Below are 9,408 nucleotides of genomic sequence, written 5' to 3'. Positions count from 1 at the left end.
ACAAAAATCTGTATCATTATTCATAGTTTCTACTTCTTTCTTTACAATGTCTTCTTCTTCCTCTAACACTCCAGATTGTGCCACGTGTCACAACGGTAACTTTTCTTAATTTTAAAACTATTTTTTCGTTTATTTATTTATTTATTTATTTATAAAGCCTATTTAATATCGACTGTTGATCTCAGATTGAACGGTTGATATTAAATAAGCTTTTTTTTTTATCGTTGAGATCGAACAGTTCAAGTTAAGGAGCCGTTGAGATCCAATGCACCGTGGGAAGCCATGTGGCTTCCCAACGGTAACTGAGGCCGACTGCTCCGCGGGCCCCTGTGGTCTGAAACTTGTCTGCTGACGCGCCACCACGCGCGGGTGAGGCACACGCGTCTGACAGAAAAAAAATTTAAAAAAGGGAGCCTGACGTCAGCCATGCGTCAAGTCCACCTCAGGCTAGCGGGCTGGCGATTCCTCACAGGACTGTTGCTCGGGCCTGCCCAATCCCTTGGGCTCCCAACGCTGGAGACCTGCAACCGGGCTATGGAGCCCTGTTTGGTCCACTGTCCCCCAAGCAGTCCACAACGGTGGACTTGCTCTTATACTCAAGTCCGAACTCCTTCCCATAAATTACAATAGCTTAGCATATGATAATTTTTAATCTCAAACCACAAACTCACGAGATTAATGCCGCATGCACTTCAAACACTCCTATGCATTTAACTACTAGATCATGCACTCAGAACCATTTAATTATCTTCAAATAATATGATTTAACTTTCTAAATTGCTGCTTGTTAAGAGTGAGATTGCCAATGTCATGAGTGAGAAACCCCTTTGTCATCCTGCCAATCATATCTTGATCAGACTGAAACATGGCATCAGAAATTCCACAATCTTTCGATTCTAGCTATTGAAAACTGAGAAAACAGTGGTGAAATCGTACCCAGCATTCTGATAAAAATGAGGCCAACCCTTTGGGAAACCAAAAACAGCTGCTGCTATAAGAACCTTTTGGAATGGCTGGTTTTGGGTGTCAATAAACCCAACAAGCACAATTCATTTGCTCAAAAAGAATAGTTCGGATGCCCGGGGTGGGAGTGGAGGCTCGCCAAGCCATCGATTCTCAGGTATGTTCGCGCAATTGAGAAGCCTAGCGTGTTGAAGCCTGGAAAGTCTACAGCAGTGACTAGAGTCACTGAGGAGCCAAAGAAATTGGTTTTTTTTTTATTTATTTATTTTCTAAATGGGTGTTAAGACAAATTTTACATATGGATTAGGTTTGTGAGGGTAGGTTAGACAATAAATTTGGGTTAAAAAAGATATTGATAGTTTATCTAAAAATAAAATGTGTATAAAGAGTAAATTAGGTATAGAAAGAGATTATATGGATTTAAGAAAATTTCCCTAAATAAATTTGGGTTGAAATTTGAACTTTTTAATTAAAATAATCCATAAAATAAATGATAATTTTACTATTGTTGTTTATATATCGGGCTGCTTGTAGGCCCTTCTCTCCTTTCATGAGAGGCCCTCTCTATACTGTATAATTGTTCGATTTTTTATAATTTTTTCTATTTCACTATGTAAATAATCCAATATTGGTTCACTGTCAATAACATCTTCATCATCTAGAGAAATGATGAGTTAAAGAACATCATGCATTGATGGGTGGCAGGGGCCCATATTGACCATCATGAGGTATTTTCTTGTAGCCGGTGTATTAAAAATTTTTCCTCGATTCATTCTTTCATGAATTGTTGAAAACGAAAAAAAAAATCTATTAAAATTAAGGATTTAATAAATCAAATAATTCAAAATTCTTTTATAAAATTAATGAGTTTTAACTCCCGAATATCCAACCGATTAATTAATTCTTTATAATATATTCTATTTTTCTTTGACAAATAAAATAGTAAAAAATTTCCCCTCTTTCTGTAAGGGCTTTCAATCTACTCAAAATAGGTGGTGCAAACTCTAGCTTCGACTGGAGTCGGTTGCCAATTTCCCCTTTCTTGTTTTGTCTTTTCTACTGTGTTTTCCCCTCTTTTTCATCTCAATATGTCATCCTCTTCTTATCTTTCTAACATCCCTTCCTCTTGTTTTGGGCTTCGATCTCCTTATTCTGAGATTTGTTTTTCAGCCATACTTTCAGTCTAGAAGGTGCATAGAGTTACGGTTCTTCAAGAGTTTTGAGTGCTCCCAACACCACCACATTCTCTCTATTGTCTGTCGTTTCTGGCAGTGTTGCTCATGGTCTTCCATGGGTTTTTTTTTTTTATCTTGATAGCTGAATGATTGCTTTCAGTTGGTTATCTCTACTTTGTGGCTATGCTCGGAGAAGCTGTTCAGGTTTTTATGATGAGTTTGGTGAGGCGATGCTTGTTGATGAACATAGATTTGTGCAAATCGAGATGTATTGTTCCAGTGGAGGTGGCTACAACAGATTTCTCGGTTTTGTGTTTTTTGTTGTTGGGCCTTAGCTGTTTAGCTGGCCTTTTGTTGATTTTGTCTGGTTTGCCTCTTTTTATGCTTGTTTATGTTTCTCTGTTTGTGGACATTTTCGTATGTAATCCATATATTTGGTTTTAATAAAATCTTCCTTGACCCAAAAAAAAAAAAAAAAAAAACATATTGTTGTTTATTTATTTATTATTATTTTTTTGAAGTTACTAGTATTCTAAAGATATCATAATGCACTCGACGACTTAGTTCTCACTAATAAAAAAATCCCAATGCTTTAATTTACTTGATGTAATTTCAAAGAAATTGGACGAAAGAAGTAATAAAATGATCCAAGTATGTAAGAAAAGCGAACAGTCATCCTATCATCATATGCCTCGGAGCTATTAGGTACCGTTTGTATGTGGAACGGGATGGAACAGAGTGGGACAAGGCGTTCCGTCCCACGTTTGGTGCGCGTAAAACGGGTGGAACGAGCTGTTCCACGGGACGAGTTTTAGGTGAATTTTCGTTCCATCTCACCCCCCCTGGAACGACTCGTTCCACATCTGTGAAACACAAAATTATAATCTCTCCATCTCCTTCTTCTTCCTCCTTGTTTCCATCCGAGGGCATCTTTGCTCCCGCTCCGTTCCGTTCCGTCCTGTCTCGTCCCGTCCCGTCCCGTCCCATTCCGTTCCGTCCCGTCCCATTTGCATACCAAACGATACCTCAAATAATGCAGCTGTGCAATTCAAATAAGGGAGTTTTAACGAAAAACCAGTGGTAATGTTCACTTTAACGAAAAACCACATTTTTACACTAAAAAGTCAAACCTAGTACTATTTATTTTACCCCTTATTTTGTCCTTATCGTTAAAACTCAAAGTTTTCAAGCCATTTTCATTAATTTTCCTTTCAAATAATGCAGCTGCTCATGCAATCTCAAGGATCCGCTTCTCTGCCCGTCCAGTTCTCATACACTCTCATTCTCTTCTATTTTGTGCTATCACAGTTAAGTCACGTTAACATTTTTTATTAATTTTTTAATAGAGATAATAAGATAAAAAGTAATAATGATATAAAATATTAACGTGACTTAACCGTAACCGCACAAATAAAAAGAGATAAAAGTGTATGGGAACTGGAATGACAGAGAAGCTAGGTCCCAATCTCAAATACATGATAAGATTGTTAGTCAAGAAATAAATAGTTGTGTAAACCACTGTCCACTATTTCACCAATTTCACAATTATTGGTATTCATTTTGATTTGGACTTGCAACAGGGTGAAGCATAGTCAAATTAAGGCGCGTTTGTTACACCGGATTATCTCGAACTTGATTAGTTTTAGGAATTAAATTAGACTGGCTTAAACTAGACTAAACTAGATCGACTTAGTGAAGGGTTTGGACTAAAAAAACAGAATAATAATAAAATCTAATATTATATTATTTAATTAATAATAATTATTATTTAATTCTTACTTTTATCCCTTTTTTTTTCCATTCTAGAAACCTTTCTAGTCCCTTCCTACTTCTTTTCGTCTCCTTCATCATTCATAATTTTACTCTTTCCCCGCCCTCTTTTTCTCTCGTCTCCCAATTTTTCTTCCTAATTTTTCTTCGTCCTAATCCCTTTTCTTCTTCGTCCCTCTCCCTCTTCATCTCCATCATTTTCTTCCTATTTTTCTTCGATCATCTCCTTTATTTTTCTAATTTTTCTAGGACCTAATTGGCAAATCAGAACCCAGATTAGACTAGGTCATCTAGGTATTCATCGGCCTGCTTCTCTAGCATCAATGGTGAAGGTCTGCGATCAGGGAGTCTGGAGTGCGTGTGTGATTAGAACGACTGTTGTGCATGTGTGATTAGACAACTGCCATGCGTAATGAAACGCACAACGATTTTGTAATTTTCTTTTTACTTTTTTGTTTCGAATTTTGGGTTTGGATTTGGTTATGAGAATGGAAAGACTGTAGAATTTTTTGCCTTTTTTGTTTTGATTTTTGAGGGATTTAGGTTTGTAAATGGTAGATGAGAGGGGAGAAGCAGGGCAGAGTTGCTGGGATCTCGGTTTCGAGAGGGGTGAAGTAAGGAGTTGATCTTTAACATAAATGTGACCATTTTTCAACAAATAGTCTTAAAAGACTTTTTAGTTATCTTACATCAGTCTTTATATGTAGTAAATATTTCACATTCTCAAATAGTTTAGAACAAGATGTGAACCATTTGGGAGTATGATATTTTAGAATGCTAAGACGAAAAAATTGAACTTGTGTTCTAATACTAATTATGACAGGTACTATACTGTATGAGGTTGGCGATGTTCAAAATCTGCAGTATTTGTTACTCAATTTGAATAATCTCAATGACCCCATTCCATCCACAATCTTCAATATGTCTAAGCTGATAGAAATTTCACTTGTTGGTAATCAACTCTCAGGCAGCCTCCCAGCTGACCTAGGCATTGGAATTCCAAACCTACAATGGATAGTAGTAGGAGCTGAATAAACTCAGCGGAGTAATTCCCAACTTTATCTCCAATGCCCCTAAGGCCTCGTTTGGCAGCTCGGACTGTACTGACTATTTCTGTCGGATAGGATAAATAGCCACCGGATAGTACTGACTAAATTAGTCGGGTGTTTGGTGCAGTATCGGACTAGTGACCGTATTATTTATACTGTGTTTAGTATTATACTAGATAGAAGGAATCAAACTTAAAAAAAAAAGAATTTAAAAAAAGTGAAATCATTTTTTTGTTCCCAGATCTCTCCGCACCCCCCAAAAACCCTTCCTCTCTCTCCCTTCTTCTTCCCCGACTGCAGAAGAACAAATAATTGTTCCCTAACTCTCTCTGCCACACCCCCCAAACTCCCTCCCTTTCTCTCCCATTTTCTTCTTCCCCGCCTAAATAATCCGGGCGTTTTGGTTGGTTTTATTAATCGGGTGTATACCGTATTATTCTATCCGATCGGTTAAATTAATCCAGCGCTTATTTAGTACGAGTGAACGCCAAACACACGAGTCCGTATAACTAATCATATCCGATCTGCCAAATAGTGCCTAAGCTTACTTACGTAGACATGACTGACAACTCTTTTTCTGGGTTTATTCCTAACAAGCTATGTGCCTTAACAAACCTTGAGAGCAGTTCCAGCGTGGGAACCTTTCCTCAGGCAATACATTATATTATTCATCCAGTAACAGTAACTGTTTTAATGAACAGTAACTGTCTTTTGCATCTCCACTGTTGCACTTCAATAGCCCTGGCAATAGGCAATAAAATATTAGTATTTTTTGTATTTATAAAATAATACAAAATAATTTTATTTGTAATTTCGGATTGGAATTTTTAATCGTTCTCGTTGCGTCATGTGTCATTATCCGAAAAGTTATAAAATAATACAAAATAATTTTATTTGTAATTTCGAACCAACAAATTTTTAATCGTTCTCGTTACACCACGTGTTGTAATCCAAAAAATATAATTATTGGTGATGGATTTCCGATAAGATAGGAATGATAGGAATGTGATTGAAAGTAGTTAAGAAAATATGAAATTGTGGTGTAAGGTAGATGATAATGAGAAGGTATTTATAGAAAAGTAAAAACAATTTTTTTTTCGGATTTTTTACAATTTAAATTTTTTTTTATTCAACTAATTAATCTCTGCCGTTGGATTTAAAAAAATTGAATTCCAACACTCCAAATTGTGTCACGTGTCACAACGGTAACATTTCTGATTTTTAAAACTGTTTTTTCTTTTTTTTTTTTTAATTTATAAAGGCTAATAATATCAACCGTTGATCTCAGATCCAAAGGTTGATATTAAATAAGGTTCTTTTATTTTTATTACCGTTGCAAATCAGACGTTCCAAAATTTTTTGCTGTTGAGATCAAACAGATCGTGGGAAGCCATGTGGCTTTCCAACGGTAACAATTTTCAATGGGTCGCAGGCCCCAATTCCTGAAATCCTGTCGGCCCACGTGCCCATACGCGCGCTTGAGGGCCATGCACCTGACAAAAAAAAAAATAAAAAAAGTGGCTGACGTCTGGGTGACATCAGCTGTGCGTCATAAAGCCCTCGGGCTCTCGGGCTAGCAACTCATGCCAGGCCCCTCCCTCGGACCGGGCCTATCCCTCGGACTGCCACACGATGGACTCTCTCACTCGGGCTCTACGACCCTGTTCACCAGCCTTTCCCCCGAGCACCAGCCAACGCTGGAACAGCTCTTTGAGTATCTTGGCTTATACCAGAATAATTTGACGGTTGACACTTCAACTCCAGAATTGAACATCCTTTCTTGTTAATCTTAGATATCTTAGGGTATTCATCCTGGGAGGTAATCCATTAAACTCTCCTCTACCTATTTCCTTTCGAAATCTCTCTACACCGCTTCAAAAACTATCTTTAAGTGAAGGCAAATTGAAGGGTAGCATCTCCAATGATATTGGCAACTTGAGCAGCTTGATATATTTAAACCTGGAACTCAACCAATCGAGTGGGTTAATTCCAACTTCTATTGGAAGACTAAGGAGTCTCCAAGGTTTGTATTTGTTAGGTAACAAGTTGCAAGGACATATCCCCAATGAACTTTGTCAACTAACCAAACTAGCTGATTTAGTTTTAGGTTCTAATCAACTCTCTGGTTTTATACCTTCATGCTTTGGTAATCTAGCTGCAAATCTTAGAAGGCTATCATTAAAGTCCAATTTGTTAACTTCTACAATACCATCTACTTTGTGGAGGCTTGAACAAGTCTGGTACTTTGACTTGTCATCCAATATTCTAAACGGTTCTCTGTCACAAGATATTGGCAAGTTGAAAGTTTTGTCATACTTGGATTTATCAAGCAACCATTTAATTGGTATTATACCAAGCAGCATTGGGGATCTTCTAGGTTTGGTTACTATGTCCTTGGCAAATAATTATTTAGAAGGCCCTATTCCTAGTTCATTCGGCAGCTTAAAAGGCTTGGTACACTTAAATTTATCCAAGAACAATTTGACTGAAGCAATTCCAAGGTCTCTAGAAGCACTCTTGAATCCGAAGTACCTGAATTTGTCTTTCAACAAACTCCAAGGGGAAATTCCAGAAGGTGGACCTTTCACAAACTTCTCTGCTCTATCCATTTCTCGAATAAGGCGGTGTGTGGCGTAGCTTGACTCCATGTCCCACCATGCAAAATTAATACACTTCAACCAAGTTCAAGGAAAGCTAGTTCGTCCAACTGGAAATACATTATTCCAGCAATAATAATAGCAAAAGTATTCCTAGCCTATGTAGCTATATTTATACTGCATAGGAAAAGGAAAGTTGAAGTTGCCACAGAGGCTACCTTGTTACCTCAATCTCTTTGGAGAAGAGTTTCACACCTTGAACTTCTAAGGGCGACAAATGGATTTAACAATAGCAACTTACTTGGAAGTGGGGGTTTTGGCTCAGTATATGAGGGGACATTGTCAGATGGGATAGATGTTGAAGTAAAGATTTTGATTTGCAGCTAGAAGGGGCTTTCAAGAGTCTTGAGAGGGAATGTGAAATGCTAAGCAATATTCGGCACCGAAATCTTATCAAAATCATCAGCTGTTGCAGCCAGTTGGATTTCAAAGGCTTGGTACTGAACTATATGCCTAATGGGAGCCATGAGAAGTGGTTGTATTCTCAAAACTCTTCTTTTGATATCCTAAAGGGGTTGAATATAATGGTAGATGTTGCATTGGCATTGGAATACCTACACCATGGTTATTCAGTACCAATTGTCCATTGTGATTTGAAGCCAATCAATATACTACTAGATGATGATATGGTTGCATATGTTGCGGATTTTGGCATTGCAAAACTCTTGGGTTTAGGGGATTCCATGACCCGAACAATGACCCTAGCCACAGTTGGGTATATGGCTCCAGGTGATCTAATTTCTAGTTTAATATCTTTCAACCTTATACGTGTTGTCCTTAAAATCATGAATAACAGGACTTCTAACTTTCTTTGGCATATTAGTATTGCAGAGTATGGAATGAATGGAATTGTTTCGACGCAAGGGGATGTATACAGTTTTGGCATTGTAGTCATGGAAACATTCACAAAAATGAAGCCTACAAATGAGATGTTTGTTGAGGAAACGAATCTAAAACAACGGGTTGCAAATTCACTATTATCAGAAGCAATAGCTGAAGTTGTGGATGCCAATCGACTGGTAGCAAAAGAGGAAGATCATGATTATGTGACTAAGATAGATTGTTTATCGTCGATTATGCGATTATGCGATTAGCTCTTGCTTGCTGTGCGGAGCCACTGGACGAGAGAATAAACATGCAAGAAGTTGTAGCCACGCTCAAAAAAATCAAAATCAAGTTTTTGAAGGATGTTGGAAGAAGAGTGTTGTTGAACCGTCCTCGTGTTCAAGCACTTTGATGGAGTTCTTAATTTATGGGTTCTTGTAATATTTCAAGCCTTTTGAATCGGTTTCTGTCCTTATTTGATGCAGTTGTATTTGAAACAGTTGTTTTCTTGAAGCCTATAGTGGAGAGTCCAGACTGATTGATCAAATAAATAACTTCATCAAAATATCACCTAATTAAGCACTAGAAGACGAGTCAAACCAATCCTCTTGAAGAAAACCAACCTGTGAATCTGTTTGGACTTGATTTTACACCATCGGCCCAAGCGATCGAGGCCGTTGAGTAAGGATGATTCTTAATCGTCGGATAAGAAAGTTACAATAATTTTGTTGTTATTAGAGGATAATATTATGATTTTTAATCATGATAATTATCTTTTAATAATGAATTATCTTGACACTTTTCTTGTACGAGATAAATGTGACTCAAACTATATCGAAGCAAGCAAAATAGTTCAATTTAGTTTGGGATTCTTAGCATTCAAAACGGGATTAAGCATCATGCATTATAAAAAGAGGCTTAGCATGTGGTGGCATCAGTTGGTAACCAAGGTGGAGTCCAACTTGAATG

General features: G+C 37.4%; 1 pseudogene; it reads left to right on the top strand.

The window, feature by feature from the left end:
- The first annotated feature begins 4,829 nt into the window (after positions 1-4,829).
- Positions 4,830-8,851, top strand: LOC137747062 (putative receptor-like protein kinase At3g47110; annotated as a pseudogene).
- The last annotated feature ends 557 nt before the right edge of the window (positions 8,852-9,408 follow it).

Source organism: Pyrus communis, chromosome 10 (genome assembly GCF_963583255.1).
Source record: "Pyrus communis chromosome 10, drPyrComm1.1, whole genome shotgun sequence".
NCBI classification, from domain to species: domain Eukaryota; kingdom Viridiplantae; phylum Streptophyta; class Magnoliopsida; order Rosales; family Rosaceae; genus Pyrus; species Pyrus communis.
This window is presented reverse-complemented; position numbering and strand designations above follow the sequence as displayed.